At 36.0% G+C, this 26,156-nt stretch overlaps 1 pseudogene; it reads right to left on the minus strand.

Annotated features, from left to right (window-relative positions):
* Positions 1–270: 270 nt before the first annotated feature.
* The window catches only part of LOC140532010 (cAMP-dependent protein kinase type II-beta regulatory subunit-like), a 51,632-nt pseudogene continuing 25,746 nt past the window's right edge, over positions 271–26,156 (minus strand).

The following is a 26,156-nucleotide window of genomic DNA, read 5'->3' on the forward strand; positions in this document are numbered from 1 at the left end:
AATTTGACAGAGTTTCTTAAAATCTGCTCCTTCCCAAGTATTGTAGGTTTCTTAAAATCTGCTCCTTCCCAAATATTGTAGGTAAAGTTCATTAACCATCAAATCACTGTTTTGTTTACTGATACATTATAGTCTTCTACAAAAAAAATATCAAAAAAATTCTGAAATTACAGGAAATGCTCAGCATCTGCAACAAATATGGGTACATGATCAGTGGATAAGCACTATGCTGTTCTTTGATATTACCTCTTATCAAATGATATTTCTCCTTCATACTGTGGAATCAACAATGTTCGTGTTTGTTCTAAATAAAGCAACTAGATGTTCTTCATTATTTTCAGTGTTCCTTTTCATAATTTCCATGCATGTACAGAAAATGCATCCATATCCATAGATAATCATTTGATAATTCCAACAGTGTGGACTGAAGTTGCTTGGTATTTGTTTGTTACCAGTGCAATTCTCCAAAACACCGTGCTCTAGAATATTGGGCAATTCCAATGGCACCATTTTCTTTGGTTTCTTCATCATTCTTCCTTTTCATAGATAATTTTTAGTTCTCCAGATTCTATAATGAAAAAAGAATCAGCTGAACCTCCCTGAGCAATAATTTGTTGTCCATTTATGTGTATTTTGGAACCTATCTTATCACTTTCAGATGTCCTGGGACTTCTAGCAATTTAAGAAATTGTAGTGACCCAATTAAAATTTTATATATTCTTCTTCCCCTTCTTCTTCTTCTTCTTCTCCTTTTTTCTTTCTCCTCTTTCTCCTCCTCCTCTTTCTCCTCCTCCTCCTCCTCCTCCTTCTTCTTCTTCTTCTTCTTCTTCTTCTTCTTCTTCTTCTTCTTCTTCTTCTTCTTCTTCTTCTTCTTCTTCTTCTTCTTCTTCTTCTTCTTCTTTTTTACAATTGTCCTCCTGGAAGTTACCCTGCCCATCTAATAGAGCACCAGGAGAAGTACCACTGATTGTAGCTGCTCTGGGGATATTGCACATTAAGGTTAATACACCAAAGGTTTCATGATTATTGTAGCTACCAACACACCTTTAAAAACCACACTTTACAAAAATATCATAGGTGTCCCTATCAATTACATAAAATTTGCCACCATTATCCTCCTAATCAATTACATTCTCTCCTTTCACCAACTTTTCAAACACAGCATCCAGTACTTGAGAAATCTGCTGTGAATCTAGGTTCTTTAAAAAAAGAATGTCTTTGCATGTCTCCTGTAATCTATTCCTTTGATCATCTATCTTCAGATGTATAATAGATAAAAAATGCAAGTGTCGTAAGCAAAGGTGATGATGTGGTTTCTCTGACTTCTTTCAACATTCATGTATTCCTGGAGTTTGCACCATCTTTTCATCTGGATTGTAAGCTTTTGCACACACTGATGCACATCTAGTACACTTGTTTATCATTGGAGCACTGAACACCAACGTGACACGGGACTTCTCCATTCATTCTACTCCTCCTCATTCTCAGAGTCAGTCTGCACTAGCTCCTCTGCAAAGTTGACTTCCCAGTTGGGGGGGGGGGGTGTCATCCCCAGTTGTTCTTGCTGATGCCAGGTCGTCAGTGCCAGGACCTTCCTTATGCCAGTTCTCCTGTCAAATAGTATCCAATCTTTGCTTGAAGACTTCCAGTGAGAAGGAACTCCCAAAATGGGCCACTTCACAATTATTCTTTAGGGTGTGTACACTGAGAGATCCAGAAGCAGCCACTGTTGTTGATCCAGTCATTCCAAAAACCTGCACCTGTTTTCTTGCAGCAGGGTCTGTGCTGGTGTAGCCTGCACTAGAGTGCCCTGAACTCTTACCACAGTGCAACAGACCTTTCCTGACAAAGTTCCAAGTTGCCTTGGACTGAAAAATTGTTTCACTTTATCCTTTTGTGAATTCTGCCATTCTAGAATTAGTTTTAGGGCATTATTTAAATGTCTTTGGAAAGGTTTGGGGGAGAACTCAGGCAAGCCTCTGCCTTCTCTACACCTCTGCCCCTGATGAAAAGAATTTTTAAGAAAACACTTAATCAGTAGATAAGCATTTATTTATTGATTGCCTGGTGTGTGCACAGCATTGGGCTAGGTGATGGGTATACAAATATGATAAATGAAATAATTCCTGGTGAGCTTATGCACGTATTTCAAAAAGACATATATGTAATGTATGTGTGTACATGTATACACACACACACACACACACACACATATATATGGGGGGAGAGAGTGTGTGTGTATTGAAATAGAGGAAGACAGAGAAGAAACACAGGAAGAAAAAAAATTAAAAGAAGAAGAAGAAGAAAAAGAAGAAGAAGAAGAAGAAACATAGTGATAATAATTCTAGTATCCTTTTTCATTGTCTAAGGACATTTACACAATTAAGGGTCCAAAAGAAGCTAGATGGGATGGTGAAAAAGCTCAGGAGATATGAATATAAGTTAAAGCAAAGCAAATGACCATGCTTATCCTTGAGAAAAGAAGGCTTAGGGGAATATATTTAACTGTGTTCAATTATTTGAAGGGCTATCATGTGGAGGAAGGATTAGATTTGCTGAATTTGACTCCAGTGGGTAAAATGGGGAGCTACTGGAATGAGGAGAAAAGTGGTTCATTTAGGCTTGATGTCAGGAAAATAAAGCCTTACAATTACGATTGTACAAAGTAGAATGGATGTTTTTCCTTAATTAATGGTTGTTCCTTCCCTGGAGATCTTCAAGCAGGTATAAGAAAAAATTCTCATTCAATATATGACTATTTTTTTATATATGTGTTAGACTTGATGTCCTCTGAGATCCATCTTGAAGATTATGTGTTTTTTTGTGAAATACAATCAATACAAAATAAGAAAATAAAAATGAAACAAAATAAGAAAACTGAATTTGTAGATTAGACAATGTTGGATGATGGAATATAAAGAAAATGAAGCAGTAACAATTAATCATGTGGTTGAATACACCATTTACGGTACATGTGGAATAGACAACACTTTTAGATTAGCTCAGCCTAGCCATGAGCAACTGATGTTTCTCCACTTACTTAGATCTGACTTTATTTGTATGAAAAGTGTTTTGTAACTGTGTTCATATAGTCCCTGGGTTTGTATTGGCAGGTAGACTCTCAGATATTTTATAGCGTCTACCATAACTTAAAATGGGATTTCTCTTTCTATCTCTTGTTGTTGGACTTTGTTAGTTGTACATAGAAATGTAGATGATTTATCTGGGTTTATTTTGTAATCTGCTACTTTGTCCAAGTTGTTTATCATTTTAAGTAGCTTTTTAATTGATTCTCTTGAATTCTCTAAGTATATCATCATATCATCTGCAAAGAGTGATAACTTAGTTTCTTCTTTGCCTATTCTAATTCCTTCAATTTCTTTTTCTTTTCTTATTGCTACAGCTAACATTTCAAATAACATATTGAATAACAGTGGTGATAATGGATATACTTGTTTCACCCCTGATCTTATTGGAAAAACATCTAGCTTATCCCCATTGCATATAATGCTTGCTGATAGTTTTAGGTGGAGACTGTTTTTTATTTTGTGGAAAGTTTCATTTACTTCTATGCTTTCCAGTGTTTTCCTTCTAATGTTTTATTTATTTTTATTTATTTTTTTGTTTATTTTTAATTAAACTATTTTATTTGTTTTCAGTGTTCTACAATTGCTTCCGTATATCTTAGAGTTTTCCTTCCCTCTCCCTCCTTCTCCCTCCCTCCCCAATAACTCCCTCAGTTGGCATACAATATTATATAGGTTCTATACATATATTCCAATGAGAAACATTTTCACCTCAGTCATGTTGCATACAATAATTAAAATGAATGGGAGAGAACATAAAACAAAACAAAACATAATACAACAGAAAAGGCTCTACTTCATTCTGTGATCAAATTCCATAATTCTTTCTCAGGATGTGGAAGGCATTTTGCCTCAAGAGTCCATTGGGAATTTTTTAAGTCCTTGCATTGTAAAGAAGTTCTAAGTCTATTCTAAATCTGCCAGAAAAGATCCTCGCACACTGTGGTTGTTGCTGTGTACAGAGTTCTCCATGTTCTGCTCCTTTCCCTCAGCATCAGTTCAAATAGTTCTTTCCAGGCCTCTCTGAAGTTTTCCTGCTCATCTTTTCTTATAGCATACCACAACTTGTATAGCCATTCCTCAACTGATGGGCATTTCCTTGAGTTTGTTTTTCCTTCCTTGAACCCAATCAGATGAGATTAACTCTCAAACAATACTCATCTCACTCCCCTCTTTCCTTGTACTGTAATATATTTTTGTGCCTCTCCCTCTGATAGATTTTACCTTTTGCTGATTCCTCCTTTTCACATCTCCCCTTATAATCCCTTGGCACTCTTAAATCACATTTTTATGAAGACATCATTTACTTTATACCTTTCTCTCTGTCTATCAATATCCCTTTTATACATCATAATAAATACACAGTTCTTCATATTAACAAGTATCATCTTCCCTTCTAGGGATGTAAACAGTTTGTCCATATTGAATAACAAGTAGTTTTTCCTCTTTTATCTTTTTATACTTATCGTGAGACCTGCTCTTGTAGATCAGATTTTCCATTGAGCTCTTACCTTTTCATCACAAGGTCTGGAAATTCCTTACTTCATTGAATGTCTATCTCTGTGCCTGAAATATTATGCTCAACCTTGCTGGGTAATTGATCTTTGCTTGTAGTCCAATCTCCTTTTCCTTATGGAATATCACATTCCATCCCTCCTTTTTTTTAATGTAGAAGCTACAAGGTCCTGCGTGATCCTGAATCTAGGTCCTTAATATTTGAATTGTTTCTTTCTGACTGCCTGCAGTATTTTCTCCTTCACTTGATACTACTGGAATTTGGCAACCATATTCCTTGGAGCTTTTGGTTTAGGATCCCATTCAGGAAGTGAATGATGGATTCTTTCAAGGACTATTTGGCCCTCTGGATCTAGCACTTCGGGACAATTTTCTTTGATGATTTCTTGGAAGATATTGTCCAGGCTCTTTTTTTTTGCATCATGGCTTTCTGGTAGTCCAATAATCCTTAGATTTCCTCTCCTGGATCTATTTTCCAGTTCAGTTGTTTTTCCAATTAGATGTTTTACATTTTCTTCTATCTATTCCTTCTTTATATTCTGTTTGAACGATTCTTGATGTCCCATAGATTCATCATTTCTACTTTCCTGATTCTAATTTTTATCAAATTATTTTCTTCAGTTAATTTTTGCATCTCCTTTTCCACCTGTCCAATTGTTCCTCTTAAGGAGTTATTTTCTCCAGTTAGGTTTTGTACTTTCTTTTCCATTTGTCTCATTTCTTTTTAAATTCTTCTGTGATTTCTTTTTTCATATTTTTTTTAAATCATTGGTAAATTTTTTCTTCTATTTCTCTAATTTGGCTTTTAAAATCCATCCTTAGCTCTTCCTAGAATGCTCTTTGTGTTTCAGACCATTTCATATTCCCTTCTGAAGTTTCAGAATGGAGTACAGTCTCAGTGTTGACATCATAAGTATTCGCATTTTGATCCTTGTCCCCGTAATAAGATTCTATGGTCTTTTCTACTTTGCTTCTTACTCATGATAATTACATTTTTCCTGGCTTTTAAAGCACAGTTCTATGTCTGGGGCACAGGGAGGCTCTGTCCCACAATTCTAGTGCTTAAAACTTGAAGCTTTATGTGTTGTGGCCTCTGGTTCTTTCAACTACAGGCTAAAATGCTGCAGCTTGTCTGGTGCTGAGCTGACTGCTGTTGGAAAGCAGAGGCCAGGTGAAATCTTTTTGGCTTTCCCCAGAGACACTCTAGAGCTAGCTGTGTTAAGTGTGAAGGATGAGTTGTCTGGCCACAGGAGGTCTGCTCTGCTGAGTTAGAGCATAGGCAAGCTCAAGGGTTGGTAACCTGGTGTGCACTTGTGTCTTTCTGATTCTCCTGGGATGCTTAATCACTCCTGGGATACTGGTGGTGATAGTTGTGGGCTTCATCCTGCTAGGGCTCAGGATCTTCTCCCACTTTGTTGAGTTGAGGTTGTCTGGAACAGCTCCATTCCTGCACTGGTCCCCTTCATTCACAGCAAGAGGGACCCTCTTTAGTGATTTTCTTAGCCTCATGGGCTAAGAGACAGTTTACCTCTTCTGCTGTTCCCACTGTTACAGGTGTGGGTGTCAAAAAGGTTTTCTAACTATACTCTCATAAGAAATGTTAGATGCAGCTAACATATTCGAATAAGATGAAGGTGTGTAGTCCAGATTTTCTCACTTCCCATATTGTTATCTTGCTGAGAAATTATATTTATAAATTTCCACTTGCCTTGATATTCCGTATTCTTTCCCAATTTCCCCTTTGTGAAAGGATTCCTCACATTTTCTGCTACCTTTCTTGGAAGATTTCATCTATATCTTTTTTTCTTATCTTTACAGTTTGAAGACCATCAGATAATTTTTGCTTGACCATTCCACTGATCTATCCCTTTCCTATGTAGTGTGTCCTTTCAGACATACACACACAGAAATTATATATGTATATGTATACATGTGTATAGAGAGACAGAGAGATGGAGAGAGAGAGAGAGAGAGAGAGAGACAAAGGCAGAGACAGAGATAGACAGAGAGGGCATGACTGTTTTCCAACAAAAGGAAGCATCTTGCTGAGGCATAACTAATCTCCACTATGATGAACCGATAGTCATTCTTTGAATCCAGGTTTGTTTATTTGTTTGCTTTTAATTATATTTCTTCTGTTGCCCTTTGCACCTAGTTTGGGCTACTTTTTCTTTCTTTGTTTCATGCCTTCTAGTTTATTGACTGACTTCCCTCTTCTTTATTTCTAGCTACTTCCTATTCTATTGAATCTAGAATTTCTTGTTCACTCCTCTTCCACTGAATCCCCCACTGATGACTAAATAATCTTTCCTTTCCAATAATGCTAATAATAGGAAGAGACATTTTTGTACAGGTAAGATTCGAGCATAATCGTCAATTCTACAAATAGTTTAGAGTTATTGAAATCCCTTTGTGATAGCCTTCTATTTTTCTTTCAGTTTCTTTGAAATCCTCCTTAATTTCCTCCCCCTTCTGTTTTTTATTGTTTTTTTCTCTCTCCCACTAATTGTTATTTTTATTTGGTCTCTCTTTTGTTCTTCTTCAGTATGCCTGTTTACTTACATTCTATCACATCACCCCTCCTTGAGTAAAGGAATCATTTTATGCATGCCTAGAACCTAGTACAGTTCCTTACACAAAATGGTTGCTTAAGAAATGGTTATTGAATTGAGTTGAATTGAAAAATTTGGCTTAATTTGTTCTTCAATTCAATTCTAGGCAAAGTTCATTATCCATTTCTATTGCTTCTCCAGCACACACACACACACACACACACACACACACACACACACACACACACACACACACACACTTACCAACCCTGTGAGGATTGACTTAGACCTTTTTTTAAACTTACCCAAGGTTAGAAGGAGACATAAATCATACTCAGAGAGAGTAATTTCTAATACCAACCTGAATCCTGCCCATCTATGCCCAACCAATTATTCCTTAAACCGAATAGCAAAAGACAAAAGAGCTATAGAGGGCAGGGACTGCACTATGTGGGCTTTCATGGGTTCTTCTACTTCCTGGCACTTTATCCTTTTGACAAATAGCCCCTTAACCCCTCTCCATGGTGATGTGTGCAAAATGTTACATGGCAGTTCAATATACTACATAAACCTGAGAAATATCTTATCTGAGGAGAACTGTCAAGATCATACTTTGTTCTACCAAGTCATATGCCTTTTGAAAATCAAATTTTAAAAATTAACCCAGTGGGAATTTAAATTTTCTACATTAGTCTGTTGTGTGACTACAAATTTACAGTATGCTATGGGAAATCACTTGTAAAAACCTGACTCTCATATTTTCACTGATGATACCCCAAAGGGAATATATTGCTCCCACATTGATATTACAGAGTTTCACTTTCATTTAGAGGCAATTTTAATGTATTGCTTCTCTTGTCTCTTTTTGGTCATCTTTTTCTCCTCTTACTACAGCATTTATGGAATTAAATTTATTTTTCCATAGTGTTGGCATTATGACTGGCATAAAGTAGTAACTGTGCCAGCAGAGGTAGCCCACATCATGTGACCAAACTATCATATATAGTTAGAGAAATTCAGCATCTGAAAACTTCTTGTTTCCCAGACTTGCTGGCACAGGTTCCTGACTGTCTTTTTCCAATACCGCCAGCCTATATCCTTGGCTCTTTGTTCATCATCTGCCAGTGTGAGTTCATCATCCCTGATCTCATAAGTCACCAAACTAGCACATACTGGTTTCTTTCTAAGAAGGCAGTGTGCTAAACTAGAATGAATTGGACTTGGGAGCAAAGGATCTAGGTTTTAGAGCTTAGTTCTGTCTTTTATTACTTTGTGATCTTAAGTCATGTAAGGCCTCTCAATTTTTTTTTCCTGTAATGTAAAATTAATGAGATGTCCTACGATCTTCTAGGGGCATTCCAGCTTGAAATTATATGACTCTATATTCTTCTCTGTCTTAGTTTAACTTTGTAAATATTGAGCCCACATGATTGCACTAACTACCAGTAATCTGCCTGAGTAGATGAACTAGCATACTCTACCCTACCACAACCAACAGAGATCCAGAGCTTGTTGAATCATTTGATTATATTCCTTCATGCACTGAACGCAATATGTTTTTTACTTTTATTTTTACCTGAAACAATTCCCCTCTGTAAGAAAGCTCCTTTTAGCAAAAAGTCTCTTCCCTTAAGCCTTTCCCTGGAGAAAATATCTGAGTTTCATTTGTTTAGCTGTTTCTGTTAATCTCCTTGTAAAATGACATAGATATTATGAATATATAGGGGGAGAAAGAGACAGAGACAGAGAGGTAGAGAGAGGGAGACAGACAGAAAGAGACAGAGAGACTGACAGAAAGACAGAGAAAGACATAGAAACGCATAGGGACAGACAGACAGACAAACACAGAGACACAGAGACAGAGAGAGACAGAGAAAGAGGATGGAGACACACAGAGACAGAAAGAGAAAAAAACAGAGAGAAACACAGAGAGAGGGAGACAGAGACAGAGAGAGGCACACAGAGAAAGAGACACAAAGGAAGAGACAGAGACAAAGACAAATTTATTATAATGTAAAAAATAGACAAAGAGAGACCAAGATAAACAGAAACACATAGAAACAGAGACAGAGAAGCAGAGACAGACAGAAAGACAGAGAGAGAGAGAAAGAGAGAAGCTTATAATAACATAAAAAAATTTAATATTTTTAGCAATGTACTTACTCAGCGCATTCAGGTAAGATCTCATTACACTCATGAAGTATTAGGATATAATGGGCAAGTAAAAGAGATAACTAAGACATTTAAGTCTTAGAAGTGATTTTTATAGACCTCCTTTGTCAGTATGGTGAAGTCTATGGACCTCTTCTCAGAATAATGTCAATAAATGCATAAAACAACATATATTGAATGAATTTTGGGAGAGTTTGTCCAGGTTTCTGGGGAGAGAACTAAATGTTTTATATTTCTGTTTTTATGATGCAACCTAAGTACTTCAGTTTGAGCTAACTGTACCAACTGGCTGATTATAACTATGAGCACACTGGTGAGGGCCCACTGGATGTGGCTCCAGTGCCAGCACTCTTAATTCTAATTCTATGTTGGGATAAAATGAGGCACTTGTAAGTTATTGAACAGTTAAGAAAAGGAGGTTTATTCTACCCTGTCACAGCTGAAATGCAAAACATGGAAACTGACAACTAGGTTCTCTAGAAGCCCCACCAATATTTCTCTATATTGAAAAATACATAGTTATACCTGTGCTTAGCTCAGTGTTTTATATATCTTAATAATTTCTTACTGAATACAATAAGTGATGCCTGCAGTGAAGCTCAGAGTTCAGGACCCAATCTGATTCAGTTCAACTGAACATGTAACTATTAAACACCTAAATGATTATGAAACATCTGGAGGATTTTGAGCAGGCACAAAATATACTATGACAAAAATGAAAATCATTCCATATCTCAAGAACATTGCATTCTATTAGGAGGAAACAAGAGGTAAATAGAAAACTGAATACATAATACATATACATTGAATAAAAAATAATTGGATGTGTTCATGTGTTTGTGCATATGTGCATATGTGTGATGAATTATGAGAGATGAATAAAACTATCTTGTAAGAGATGGTACTTGAACTAAGCCAACAAAGCATTATTAAGAGAGACAGGGATAAGAAGGGAAAACTATTCAAAAGTGGAATTTTCTGGGAAGTAATGGGTTCCCCTCATTGTAGGCCTTTAGGCAAAGGTTATATTCTCATCCAAATATGTATTGGATGGTCATTCATGTCCTTTTCAAGTCTGAAATTCTGGGGAGCTGTGAGAGAGTCCCAGGCATGGGAGATGAAGATTTTACCATACTTTATGAGACTCTTGTGGACTGCTATAACAGAGGAGAAAAGACTAAGAATAAAGTCCTTTAAGAAAATGAGATACAACATGAACATACTCTCCAAAAGCCTTGGTTTAGTGGAAATTGTCTCACTTTTTAGAAAATATAAGTCAATTCCATGTACTTCCAGTTAATAATGATTTTAAAGATACAGTAATATACTGTCCCAAGGGTGACACCTATTCTGAAGTCACCTTATTACTATCTTACTTATGACAAGAAGCTAGCTATGAAGAAGAAGTCCCTGTGCACAATGGTTCATTTCTTGATAGCTAAGGATATTAATTCATGAGCTGCAGGCAAGTTCATTGATCTTCCTAGCCATCCAGAAATGAAATGTCATGTAGAGCAACTCGTTCTTCATTGCTATTCTGGAATAGTTTTTTTTCTTCCTCCCATGAGATTCTATTTTAGAATTAAAAAATAACAACTTACCCACTCATTCTCAAAGGAAGATGACAAATGTGAAAACACATTTTGGGGGTACAAAAATTCATTTGCAGTCCACAGGATAAATATTTTGCTAGGCCTCAGTTAAACAAACAGGAAAACTCTTTCAACATTTCAAATCATAGGAAAATTTTGTGCCCTCGCACAAGTAAATAAGAATTGTTTTTTGTTAATCTGAAGAAACCAATGAAAAGCATAAGGATGCTTTCAAATAGGTTAATTGTGGAAATGGTCAACTGATAAACAAAACAACATAAAAATTAAATGCAAGGTAATTTTGATGTGCATTCCTGTGTGTGCATGTGTGGATAAATATTAATTTACTGCTAAGGGATTATGAAAGGACTCTTATAGAAACTGGTGCTTGAGTCAAGACTAGAAGGTTACAAAGGATTACAAAAGTCAGAACTGAGAAAGAAGAACCACTTAAATGTGCAATGTGATGCTTGTGAAAGTTACAGGTTTCTTCTTAATAGATGTCTTTAAGCAACAGCTAGTTGAAACTGACAGGATCTAAAATTCTGTCTATGTGTAGTTCCCTAATGGAAGTAGATATTTTGATATTGTAGTCAGGATTCTTTAAGTAAATTTCTTCAAGTCAGCAAGGTTGAAGAATGTGGAAGCACCAGATCTAGATTCAGAAAGACTTGAGTTCAAATCCGACCTCACTGAGTTATAGCTGAGTGACATGTGTATATATGTATATATCTCTATGTGTATTGTGTACATATATATATGCAGTATTGTGTACATGTACATTGTACATGTGTACACATATGCATGTTTATACTGTAGGTGTGTATATATCTATACACACACACACACATATATATATATAGGCAGATATTTATGTATGCCTCTATGTGTGCATATATGTATGTGTATATGTGGGTGTATGGATGTATATATTTAAACTGTATGTGTATGGTTAGTTGGTTGTTGTCCTTCATGTTTGAAGAGGACTAAAATGACACCACCATGATGAAGTGAAATTTCAGTGTTTCTGACTGTGGCTGATCAGACCAATATGAGCTCGGAATGTTCTACCACAGGTTGGGCACAGATAGTCCATGTGAATATTCAAGGTTGATATCCCAAATTTGCTCATCCTGCATTTACTTTTTACTGTCTCAGTTCTGCTTTGCTCAAAAAGCTCAGCACCCTTTCTGATGTGGGCACACCATGCCGAGCAGTCCTGGGCCAATGTCTCCCACTTTGTGCAGTCAAATCCAAATACATGTGTGTATGTGTGTATCTGTGTATCTGTGTATGTGTGTATGTATGTATGTATGTATGTATGTATGTATGTATGTATCTATCTATCTATCTATCTATCTATCTATCTATCTATCTATTTATCTATCTATCTATCTATGTATCTATCTATCTATCTATCTACCTATCCATCTGTCTATCTATCTATCTGTCTATTTTAGTCTTTAAGGTATAGGACAGTCTAATAGTAAAAAGCTTGTAAACTGATAGGGAGTTTACTGAGTAACAGTCATCCAGCAGAAAGATACTATATAAATCCACAGACCAAATAATGTACTTTATTGTTATTAATATTTATTTAGGAAACTTGAATTTACAGAGGAATGTTGCATTTATTAGAATATAATCTTGAAAAGACAGACTTAAATATCGAGTAGTAGGGGGGAGGGCATGTGTGAGGCAAGGTGGCAGAGAAAAGATAGAGACTTGACGGAGCTCTCCCCCAAATTTCCATGAACACCTTTGGTGTCATAAAATGATTCTGGTAACAGCAGAATTGGCAAGTTGAAGGACAAGGTGAATTAATTTTCCAATATTCCAACCAAAGGCAACTTAGAAGTTTGTTAGGAAGGTCTGTTAATATTTGGGTGAGAGCACAGTGTAGTGCAAGCTATACCAGCACATCCTGAATACAGCAAACCAGGGAAGGCATGGGAGCCACTGAATCATCATCATTGTCATCAGCTGCTTCCGGAGCTCTCTACTAAAAATGGTAAGGGGGTCAAAAAACCAATCAGAAAGAAATAACAGGGATCTCTGCTGCCACTGGGAAGAAGACTCAGTTGTTTTGCCTATACTTAAATCTGGGTCACAGTTTTGGGTGGCAGCCCCAGGGTGAGGAGGAGCATTAGGACACAAGAGCTTACAGCCACAGTGGAGTAGCTACGTTGATCACAGTTTCAGGGCAGAAATCAGTACTTGTAGTCACTCACAGACCAGAACACAGGCCAGTAGAGGACAAAATGTACCTCTCCTTAGATCACACCAGCTTGGAAGAATTAAAAATTTACCAGTCCCTAAAAGTATCTCTCAAAACAACTGCACAAACACTTGAAGCTTGTACAGTGTGCACTCTATCCTGGGGGCAGAGGCCCAAATTAACAAAGAGATAAAAGTCAAGAAATAGACTGGAAAATATGAGCAAACATGAGAAAATAATCTGACAATAGAAAATCATTAAGGTGATAAAAATAATCAGAACACACACTCAGGAAAAGATAACAAGGTCAAAGCTACTATATCCAAAGCCTCCAATATGAATTGGTCTCAAACTATGGAAGAGCTCAAAAAGAATTTTGAAAATCAAGTAAGAGAGTTAGAAGAAAAAATAGAAAGAGAAATGAGATGGATGCAAGAAAATTATGAAAAAAATGTCAACAGTTTGGTAAAGGAGACATACACAAACAGACACACAATAATTAAGAAAATAACACCTCAAAAAAACAGAATAGAGCAAATATTAAATGAGGTACTTTCTGTTCCAGTAGGAAAAGAATGCCTTGAAAAACAGAATTTATCAAATGGAAAAAGGCACAGAATTTTACTGAAGAAAAAAATTCCTTAAAAAGTGCAATTGTTGAAATGGAGAAAGAGGTACAAAAGCTCACTGAAGAAAATACTTCCTTAAAAATTAGAATTGAGCAAATGGAAGCTAATGGCTTTATGGGAAATCAAGAAACAATAAAATAAAATGAAAGGAATGAAAAAATAGAAAGCAAGAACTATCTCATTGGAAAAAAAAAATAAACAATAGACATAAAATAGATCCAGGAGACAAAACTTTAAAATTATTCAATTAAGTGAAAGTCAAAATAAAAATATTTTTTTAAAATAGCCTTGGCATTATCTTTCAAGAAATTGTCAAGAAAAACTGTCCTGATATTCTAGAACCAGAGGGTAGAATAGAAATTGAAAAAGTCAGCCATTAACCTCCTTAAAGAGATCCCAAAAGGACAACTCACAGGAACATTGTAGTCAAATTACAGACCTCCCAGGTCAGGGAGAAAATATTGCAAGCAGCCAGAAAATATGGGAAAAAAATCAAACAAGTATTTAAAGCCATAGTCAGGATAACTCAAGATTTAGCAGCTTCTACATTAAAATTCTGGAGGGAGGGGGCAGAGTCAAGATGGAGGAATAGAAGCAGAGCTGCAGAATCCACAGAATGATGTAGTGAAGCAAATTTCCACCCCAAGACAGCCTGATAAGTTGACAGGAAGCATCCAGTGAACTGCTTTGGGGGCAGAGCACAATCCAGGTTGGATTATGTCAGCACAGATGAGATCTGAGTAGATCTTGTGGGGATTTGAATTTTTGGCACATGTGGCAGTTTCTAGACTTCAGAACTCCAAAATGCCAAGAGCAAATTAGAAAGTCAGTAGTAAAATCCTGTCAGACCTGTGTGAGAGAGTAAAGTGGTCTGGCCCCATCCCCAGGGTAGCAGTAGGGTGGAGGAACCCACAAGAGCCACAGCAACAGCAGGGGCAATGGCAGTGGATGTTTCTGGAACTCTATGCTCACAGATTGTGGGAGGATCAAAATACTGGCAGTACACCCCCCAAAGCCAAGTAAATGGCTGGGGAAATAAGCAAGAACCAAAAGAATCAGACTATAGAATCTTACTTTGGTGACAAGGAAGACCAAAATATGCAAACAAAAGACGACAAAAAAGTCACAGCTACTACACTTAAAGCCTGCAAGAAAAATATGAGATTGTCTCAGACCATAGAAGAACTCAAAAAGGATTTAGAAAATCAAGTAAGAGAAGTAGAGCAAAAATTTGGAAGAGAAATGAGAGTGATACAAGAAAATTATGAAAAATGAATCAACTGTTTGCTAAAGGGGACACAAAATTGCTGAGGAAAATAATACCTTAAAATAGACTAACCCAAAAGGCAAAAGACATCCAAAAAGCCAACGAGGAAAAGAATGCCTGAAAAACAAAACTGACAAGATGGAAAAGGAAGTACAAAAGCTGACTAAAGAAAATAATTCCTTAAAGATTAAAATGGAGCAGATGAAAGCTAATGCCTTTATGAAAAATAAAGAAATTATAAAACAAAACCAAATGAATAAAAAAATAGCAGACAGTTTGGACTATCTCTTTGGAAATCAACAAACCTGTAAAATAGATCCGAGAGAAACAATTTAAAAGTTATTGGATTACCTGAAAGTCATGATAAAAAAGGCCTAGATATCATCTTTCAAGAAATTATAAAGGTAAACTGCCCTGATATTTTAGAATCAGAGGATAGAATATTGATAGAATTCACCAAACTCCTCATGGAATAAATCCCCAAAAGAAACTCCCAGAAATATTGTAGTCAAATTCCAGAGCTCCCAGGTCAAGGAAAAAAATATGTAAGCAGCCAGAAAGAAACAATTCAGGTATTGTGGAAACACAGTTAGGGTAACACAAGATCTAGCAGCTTCTACACTAGGGGATCTAAGGGCTTGGAATAAGATATTCTAGGAGTCACAGGAGGTAGGATTAAAACCAATAGTCGCTTACCCAGCAAAACTGAGTATAATACTTCAGGGGAAAAATCGTAGTTCAATGAAATAGAGGACTTTAAAGAATTCTTGATGAAAACATTAGAACTAAATAGAAAATCTGACTTACAAACACAAGAATCAAGAGAAGCATGAAGAGGTAAATAGGAAAGAGAAATCACAAATGACTTACTAAAGTTGAACTTTTTACATTCCTACATGGAAAGATAATATTTGTACCTCTTGATATTTTTCTCAATATTCGGGTAGTTGGACGGATTATATAAATACAGACAGAGAGTATGATGAGATGAGTATGAATGAATGATATCTAAAAAAAATGGATAAGAGAAGAATATATTGGTAGAAGGAGAAAGGGACAATTAGATTTGGGTAAATTATCTGTCACATAAAAGAGTCAAGAAAAAGTTTTATCAATGGAGGAGAAGAGAGGGGGTGGGACAAGGAAAGAGTGAACTTTACTCTAATCAGATTTGGCTTCACATGCCCACTTAATTTGGTATGAAAATCTATCTTACACTATAGGAAAGCTTGGGGTCAGGGGGTAAGGAGGGACTTGGATGATGGAAGGGAGAGCAAATGGGAGGAGGGGGTAATTATGGGGTAAGTATTTTTTGAGGCGGGAGAGGGTCAGAAGAGAGAGTATAATAAATGGGGGGTGGGATAGGGTGGAGGGAAATGTAGATAGTCTTTCACATCTTGACTGTCATGGAGGTCATGACTGCATATGTATAACCTACATTAAATTGTCAGTCTTTTCAATGGGTTTGGATGGGGAGGGAGGAAGAGAGAAAAGTTGGAACTCAAGGTTTTAAAGAGGAACCTTAAAAATTGTTTTTACCCTCTACTAGGAAATAAGATATCCAGGCTATGGGGTATAGAAATCTATCTTGCCTTATGGGAAAATGGAGGGAAGGGGATGGGAGAAGGGAGGGCAGATTGGTGTAAGGGGTAATCACAATGGAAGATGTTTTTGGTGGATGGAGGGGAGTGGTGAGGTGAATATTCGGGACTCAAAATTTTGTGCAAGTGAATGTTGAATCCTAAAAAGAAATAGAATAATTAAATTAATTAAAAAATTTTGGAAGACTTGAAATACCGTATTCCAGAGGGCAAAAGAACTGGGATTACAACCAAGAATCACCTACCCAGCAAAAGTGAGTTTAATTCTTCTGTGGGAAAAAATGGACCTTTGATGAAATAGAGAACCTTTAAGCATTCATCATGAAAAGACCGGAGCTGAAGAGAAAATTTAATTTTCAAATACAAGACTCAAGAGAAACATAAAAATTAAACAGGAAAGGGAAATCATGAGGGATTTAATAAAGTTAAACTGCTTGATACTTGTAACTCTTAAGAACCTTATCATTATTAGGGTAGTTAGAAGGAGTATATATAGATATAGGACACAGTTGTGAGTTGAATGTGAAGGGATGATATTCAGAAAAGTAAAATTAATGGGTGAGAAAGAAATGCACTGGGGAAAATGGAAAGGGAGAGGTAGAATTGGGTAAATTATCTCTCATAAAAGAGGCAAAAAACACCTTTTACAGTGGAGGGGAAGATGGGGCAAGTGGAGAGAAGTGAATGTCATATACTCTTATCAGAACCGGCTCAAAGAGGGAATAACATGAAAATTCAATTGGGTATAGAAATCTAGCTTACTGTAGAGGAAAGTAGGATGAAAATGGGATAAGAGAGAGGGAGTGATAGAAGGGGAGGGCAGATTAGAAGAGGACATAGTCAAAAGCAAAACACTTTTGAGGATAGACAGGGTGAAAGGAGAGAGAAAATAGAAAAATGGGGATTGTAGCATGGAGAGAAATAAATTTAGCTGTCGTAACTGTGAAAAAATTTGAAACAAATTGCTCTGACAAAGATTTCATTACTTAAATGAGAACTGAGTCAAATTTATAAAAACAAGAGCCATTTCTTGATTGATAAATGATCAAAACAGAAGTAATCAAAACTATCTGTAGTCATGGGAACATATGTTTTAAATCATTGCTGATTGGAAAAAAAATACAAATTAAAACAATTCTGAGGTACTATCTCATACCTGTTAGAATGGCTAATAGGACAGAAAAGGAAAATGACCAATGTTGGAAGTGTTGTGAGAAAAATGAGACATTAATGCTTGTTTGGCAGATTTGTGAACTCATTCAACTATTCTTAAATTTGGAATTATGCTCAAAGGGCTATCAAACCATGTATGCCCTTTGGCATGGCAATACCACTATAAAGTCTATATCCCAAAAGAGATGTTAAAAAATAACATAAAAGGTCCTATATATACAAAATATAAGAAATGTTGAGCAGGATGCTCTCAGAAAAACTGGTAAAGACTTACATAAGCTGATGCAAAGTGACATGTATTGTGTGCAAAGTAACAAGAATATTGTGAGATGACTAGCCATGAGTTACTTAACTATTCTCAGCAATACAGTTATCCAAGACAACTCTGTAGGACTTATGAAAAAAATTATATACATCCCCAGAGAAAGAATTGATGGTGTCTGGATACAGATTGAGGAATACTTTCTTGACTTTATTTTTCAAGATTTTTGTCTGTTTTCTTTCACAACGTGACTAACACTGAAATATATATTTACATGACTACATGTGCATAACTACATGACTACAATTCATGACTACATGAATTGCTTGCCTCCTCAACAAGGGTGGTGGGAGGGAGGAAGGGAGAGAATTTAGAATGTAAATTTGTTTAAAAAGAATGGAAAAAATAGTTTTTACATGTAATTGGAGGAAATAAAATATTGTATAAATTCTCAAAAAAATATAAATTAAGTATTTAGGAAAATCTCAAGGTTTGGCTGAAAGCTTCAAATTGATGGTTTTAACTCCCATGGACTATATGGGAAAAGTAAACGCAAAATTATTTAATTCCTGATCGTATAAATATCTCAGAAATGCGATAAGCTGTTGGAGATGACACAGAAATCATGATTGCAGGGAAATTTTCCTTTGTCCTCTAAATCACTGTTAGTCTCAGGTAAATATCATATTCCATCTTTCTCTTTTTCCTCCATGAAATGTTAGTAAGCAAATCAATTTTTTACGGCTTCAGATTTTTCTCTCAGTGTACTCAACTTAAACCTATTAGCCTGGAACATCATTTCATCAAATTTAATATTCAATTTAAAATTCAAGAGACATTTATTTCAACCTCAAAATACAAACCTAGTCTCAAAATATGAAACATCAAAATAAAACACAGGTATTATAACACTGAATTTTTAAGGTCCTTATATTCTGAGGCAGTGGCAACTCGAGGATATTAACAATAAGAGCCTTTAAAATCATAGAATCACTTGTAAGAGGCCTCTAAGTTCTGCTGGTCCATTCGTAACCCAAAGTATGAATCTTAGGGGCATTATCTTTTACAGCTTAATACAACACAGACAATGTTAATATGTAGTTTTCTAAGTCAGTATGAGGCCCTCAAGGATCTTCATATATGGTTTAATGGCTCCATTTTATTTGAGGCCACCATTTTGACATTCCAAAGTAAAACAAACTTGATCAACTATGGGGGCAGATATATGGAGCCAACCAGCGCTGGTGTCATGAAGTCATCAAGGTTTCAAAACTTTCTCAGTCCCACCCACTATGCAACTTTGAAAAGTCTTCATATAACATTCTGAGCAAAAGGAAAAGGAACAAACAAATAAAAATCACACTGAATTATTTTTCCTTCTAGGGAAACTTAGGAGGAGAGAGAGATTGTGGCAAACACTGGGATGGGAGAGGGCCTACAGTGCAACCTGGTAGAAGTGCCATTGGGTGGGAGCCTTGGAGGTAGCAGTAGTGTCAGCAGCAGTAGCAGCAGTAGTAGTGGCAACAGAAGGAGCCCAATTCCCTGGGTCAGGAAGAAGACTAAACATCTGATCAGAAAGATTATAGAAAGGAATGTGAGCTACCACTAGATGCAAGGCCAAGAGCCATTTGGTGATTTCATTACATAGTACCCGATTCTAAGTTTTTGTTCAGGGAAAGAGAGAAGTAGTTGCATTAGCAAAAGATCAGGATCTTAACTCGGTAAGAACCAGAGTACAAACTAGAACTGAATGCTGAACCAAACCTTTGTAGAAGTATCAAAAGATGCTTACAGGCTTCCAGACCTATCTCTGAAAATAGCAGGACATAAAAGATTAAAGTTCAGGCCAATCATCCTCCCATCATCCAGGGGAACAGAGCCTAACTATAACATAAAAGTCCAAAGTTAAGAAATAAACTGGAAAAGTGAGGGAACCAAAAACAACAACAAAGAACATGACCATAAAAAAGTTATTATGATGAAAGGGAAGATCAAAACTTAAACTCACAAGACATCATTAAAAAAGAGCTACAAGTAAAGTTTCAAATAAAAATATAGGTTGGTTACAAGCCCAGCAAGAATTTTTGGAATATTTAAAAAAAAAAGATCAAGTTGATTAACATTGGGTCACTAAGAGTGACTTGACTTTCTCAATTGACTTTGATGTCCAGGCTATTGATGGGTGACATAATAGAGAAAAAAATAAATTAAAGTTTCACCAAACAGAGAGAAATTTCATTCTTATGCATAGTCTTCCTTTCTCCATGCTTCAACCTTTTCCTCCTAGTATCACTCTCTTCTCTTGTTCTTTATGACACTTTCTCTGGTTTTCTCCATATTATCCCCCTACTCTTTCTCAATCTCCCTTACTTGCTCATCATCTATATCACCAACCCTAACTTTGGATGTTCTAGAAAGTTCAATTCCAGACCATTGTCTCTTTTGCCTCTATATTCATTTTCTTGGTAACCTTACCAGGTCCTATGAATATAGCAATCACCTCTATGTAGGCAACTTCTGCATCTGTTGACTTTCCCCAGCCTTTCCCCTGAACTTTAGTTCCATGTCACCTTATAGACATTCAAATTTGAGGTCTCAGATGCATTTTAAAATCAATATATTCTAAAACTGAAATCATTATCTTCTCCCCCTTCCACATCCTCCCCTTTTCCAAATATTTCTAATTCCATTACCACTCAAGTTCAAAACTTCAACATTATTCTGACTCCTCACTCTCATTTCACATGTCAATTTTACCTTCACATCTCTCACCTCTGATTCCTTCTTTTCACTTTCATAGCTATTAATTTAGTTCAAGCTCTCAGAACCAATTGTCTGCATAATCACAATAAGTTTTGAATTGATCACCCTGACACAAATCCCTCCCCACTCCAAAGTATACTACTACAGCCAAAGTAATTTTCCTCAACCTCATATTTGACCTTGGGAAGCTCTTATTTAACAAATTCTGGTGACTTCTTATTGTCTTTAGGGTCTTCTGTTTTTCCATTAAATCCAGGGGCAATCTTATTTCTACCAATTTTTCCATTCTCATTTAACATGCAATAACTCTGTAATAGAGTCCAAATGAATTTCTCTCTGTACCTCATATATGAAACTACATCATCTATCTCTTTGCCTTTGCACTAGCCATCACCATGCCTAGAATGCATTCCTTCTTTAGCTACACATCAGAGTCCTTTTCTGTCTTTAATGATGCAGGATCAAGTACCAACTTCTGCATGAATCTTTTCTCAAACCTTTCAAATTCTACTACATTTCCTCAAAAATTGCTTTGTCTTTAGTTACTTTGTACATATTTGTATTTATTCAGCTTGTATTTATGCTGATTATAGTTTATATGTATTTGTTTTTTCCTAATTAGAATGTTAGTTCCTTGAAAGTAGGAATGGTTCCTTACCTGTGCTTGTATTCCTGACACATAATAAATAATTTTTGACTGATGTATATTTTATTCTCATGAGATGATGATTTTCTTTTTTTTTTTAATTTTATTTTTATTTTTTAATGTTTAACAATCACTGCCATACAATTGAGATTTTATCGCCCCCCACATACCCCCCACTACCCCCCTCCCTCCCCACGACTGCATACAACTCTGTATAGATTCTACATATACTTTCCTATTGAGTATATTTTCACTATAGTCATGCTATGTAGTCAGACTAAAATAAATGAAAGAAATCGTATAACAAATCAGAACATGATACACAAACACATACACATACACAAACATGATCTGCTACATTTTGTGAGTGACTTCCATATTTCTTTCTCTGAGTGTGGAAGGCATCTTGCCTTGAAAACCACCTTTGGGATTTTTTTTTTTAATAAGAAGTTTTTCCGTTATTACAAAAATCCAAGTCTACCAGAAAAAACTCTCACACACTGTGGTCGTTGCTGTGCACAAAGTTCTCCTGGTTATGGTCCTTTCACTCAGCATCAGGTCATATAAGTCCTTCCAGGCCTCTCTGAAGTCCTCCTGTTCATCATTTCTTATGGCACAATAGTACTCCATTACATTCATATACCACAATTTTTTCAGCCATTCCCCAATTGATGGACATCCCCTTGACTTTCAGTTTTTGGCAACTACATAGAGTGCTGCTATAAATATTTTTGTACATGTGGGACCCTTTCCCATTTTTACGATCTCTTGGGGATATAGTCCTAGTAGCGATATTGCTGGGTCAAAGGGTATGCTCATTTTTGTAGCCCTTTGGGCATAGTTCCAAATTGCTCTCCAGAATGGTTGGATACGCTCGCAGCTCCACCAACAATGAATTAGTGTTCCAACTCTTCCACATCCTCTCCAGCATTTATCATTTTCTTGTTCTGTCATGTTTGCCAATCTTATAGGTGTGATGTGGTACCTCAGAGTTGTTTTGATTTGCATCACTCTAATCAATAGTGATTTAGAGCATTTTTTCATAGACAGCTTTCATAGACAGCCAATCTTATAGGTGTGATGTGGTACCTCAGAGTTGTTTTGATTTGCATCTCTCTAATCAATAGTGATTTAGAGCATTTTTTCATAGACAGCTTTAATTTCTTCCTCTGAAAATTGCCTGTTCATATCCTTTGACCATTTATCAATTGGGGAATGACTTGTATGATTATACATTTGGGTCAGTTCTCTATATATTCTAGAAATGAGGCCTTTATCCCCGAGCTTAGCTGTAAAAATTCTTTCCCAATTTACTACATCCCTCCGGATTTTGGTTGCATTGGGTTTGGATGTGCAAAAACTTCACAGTTTAATGTAATCAAAATTATCCATTTTGCATTTCATAATGCTTTCTATCTCTCCTTTAGTAAAGAATTCTTCCCTTCTCCATAGATCTAATAAATACACTATTCCTTGCTTCCCCAGTTTATTCATGGTATCAATCTTTATACCTAAATCATGTACCCATTTGGACTTTATTCTTGTGTACGGTGTCAGGTATGGGTCTATGCCGAATTTCCACCAAACTGTTATCCAGTTTTCCCAGCAATTTTTTTCAAACAATGAGTTCTTATCCCAGAAGCTGGGGTCCTTGGGTTTATCAAACAGAAGGTTGCTATATTCCTTGCCTACTGCATCTTGAGTGCCAAGTCTATTCCACTTGTCTACCTCTCTGTTTCTTAGCCAATACCAAGTGGTTTTGATAATTGCTGCTTTATAGTAGAGTTTGAGGTCTGGTAGCGCTAGACCTCCTTCCCAAGCATTTCTTTTCATTAGTCCCTTTGATATTCTGGACCTTTTGTTTTTCCAAATGAATTTTGATATTATTTTATCCAGCTCTAGAAAGTAATTGTCTGATAGTTTAATTGGTATGGCACTAAATAAGTATATTAATTTAGGTAGAATTGTCATTTTTATTATATTAGCACGGCCTACCCATGAGCAACTAATGTTTTTCCACTTACTTAAATCTGACTTTATTTGTGCAAAAAGTGTCTTGTAATTGTGTTCATATAATCCTTGGGTTTGTTTTGGCAGGTAGACTCCTAAGTATTTTATACTGTCTACCCTAGCTTTAAATGGGATTTCTCTTTCTATCTCTTGCTGTTGGACTTTGTTGCTAATATATAGGAACGCAGAAGATTTGTGTGGGTTTATTTTGTAACCTGCAACTTTGCCAAAGTTGTTTTTTGATTCAAGTAATTTTTTGCTTCAATCTCTGGGATTCTCTAGGTAAATCATCATATCATCTGCAAAGAGTGATAACTTAGTTTCTTCTTTGGCTATTCTTATTCCTTGAATATCTTTATCTTGTCTAATTGCTACAGCTAACATTTCTAGTACCATATTGAATAATAGTGGTGATAATGGACAGCCTTGTTTCACCCCTGATCTTATTGGGAATGCATCTAGCTTATCCCCATTGCATATAGTGCTTGCTGAAGGTTTTAGATTGATACTGCTTATTATTTTATGGAAAGTTCCCTTTATTCCTACGTTCTCCAGTGTTTTTAGTAGGAATGGGTGTTGTATTTTGTCAAAAGCTTTTTCTGTATCTATTGAGATAATCATGTGGTTTTTGTTAGCTTTGTTGTTGATGTGATCGATAATGCTAATAGTTTTCCTAATATTGAACCAGCCTTGTAGTCCTGGTATGAATCCTACCTGATCATAATGTATTAATCTCGTGATAAGATACTGTATTCGTTTTGCTAAAATCTTATTTAAAATTTTTGCATCTATATTCATTAGGGAAATTGGTCTATAATTTTCTTTCTCTGTTTTGTCTCTTCCTGGTTTGGGTATCAAAACCATATTTGTATCATAGAAAGAATTTGGGAGGACTCCTTCTTCCCCAATTTTCAAAAACAGTGTATGTAGTATTGGAATTAACTGTTCTTTAAAAGTTTGATATTATTCACTTGTGAATCCATCTGGCCCTGGAGATTTTTTCCTAGGGAGTTCATTGATGGCTTGTTCAATTTCTTTTTCTGAGATGGGGTTGTTTAAGTATTCAACTTCCTCTTCTGTTAATCTGGGCAATACGTATTTTTTAAAATATTCATCCATCTCGTTTAGATTATCGAATTTGTGGGCATAAAGTTGGTCAAAGCAGTTTCTAATTATTGTTTTAATTTCCTCCTCATTGGAGGTGAGTTCACCCCTTTCATTTTTAATATTAGTAATTTGATTTTCTTCTTTCTTTTTTTTAATCAGATTGACCAAAGGTTTATCAATTTTATTAGTTTTTTCATAAAACCAACTATTGGTTTAATTTATTAATTCAATAGTTTTCTTAATTTCAATTTTATTAATCTCTCCTTTGGTTTTCAGTATTTCTAATTTGGTATTTTCTTGGGGATTTTCAATTTGTTCTTTTTCTAGCTTTTTCAACTGCATGCCAAAGTCATTGATCTCCTCTTTCTCGATTTTATTTATGTAAGCATTCAAAGATATAAAACTTCCCCTAATAACTGCTTTTGCAGTTTCCCATAAGTTTTGGTATGTTGTCTCACTATTGTCATTCTCTTGAATGAAATTGTTGATTGTTTCTATGATTCCTTCTTTAACCCAACCCTTCTTTAGAATTAGATTATTTAGTTTCCAATTGATTTTTGGTTTCTCTTTCCATGGCCTTTTATTACCTGTAATTTTTAATGCATTATGATCTGAAAAGGATGCATTGATTATCTCTACCTTTCTGCACTGGATTGTGAGATTTTTATGTCCTAGTATATGGTCAATTTTTGTAAATGTTCCATGTACTGCTGAGAAAAAGGTATATTCCTTTCTATTCCCATTTAATTTTCTCTAAAGATCTATCATATCTACCTTATCCAGAGTTTTATTTACCTCCTTAACCCCTTTCTTGTTTATTTTGAGGTTAGATTTATCGAGTTCAGAGAGGGGGAGGTTGAGGTCCCCCACTAATATAGTTTTGCTATCAATATCTTCCTTCAACTCTCCCAACCTCTCCTCTAAGAATCTGGATACAATACCACTTGGAGCATACATGTTTAGTAATGATATTGCTTCATTGTCTGTGGTGCCTTTTAGCAGGATATAATTTCCATCCTTATCCCTTTTGATTAGATCTATTTCTGCTTTCGCTTTGTCTGAGATTAGGATTGCTACTCCTGCCTTTCTTACATGAGCTGAAGCACAATATATTCTGCTCCATCCTTTGACCTTTATCCTATGTGTATCCCCCCGTTTCAAATGTGTTTCTTGTAAGCAGCATATTGTTGGATTATGGCTTTTAATCCATTCTGCTATCCATCTCCGTTTTATGGGAGACTTCATTCCATTCACATTCACAGTTATGATTACAATCTGTGTATTTCCCTCCAACCTCTTTCCCGCCATTTGTGCTTTTAGCTCTCCCGTCTCCCTTCCCCTCCTCAATAGTATTCACTTTTCTCCCCCTCCTCCTGCAGCCTTCCCCTCCTTCTTTTAGCCCCCCTCCCTTTTACTCCCCTTTACTCTTATTGCTTCTTTCCTCCCTTTTAGCCACCCTCCCCTTTCTTCCCCCTTCCCCTCCTACTTCCTATAGAGCTAGTTAGGATTATCTACTTAAGATTATTGTTCCGTCCTTTAAACAAATCAGATGAGAGTACCTCT

This window comes from Notamacropus eugenii, chromosome 3, assembly GCF_028372415.1.
Source record: "Notamacropus eugenii isolate mMacEug1 chromosome 3, mMacEug1.pri_v2, whole genome shotgun sequence".
Taxonomy (NCBI): Eukaryota; Metazoa; Chordata; class Mammalia; order Diprotodontia; family Macropodidae; genus Notamacropus; species Notamacropus eugenii.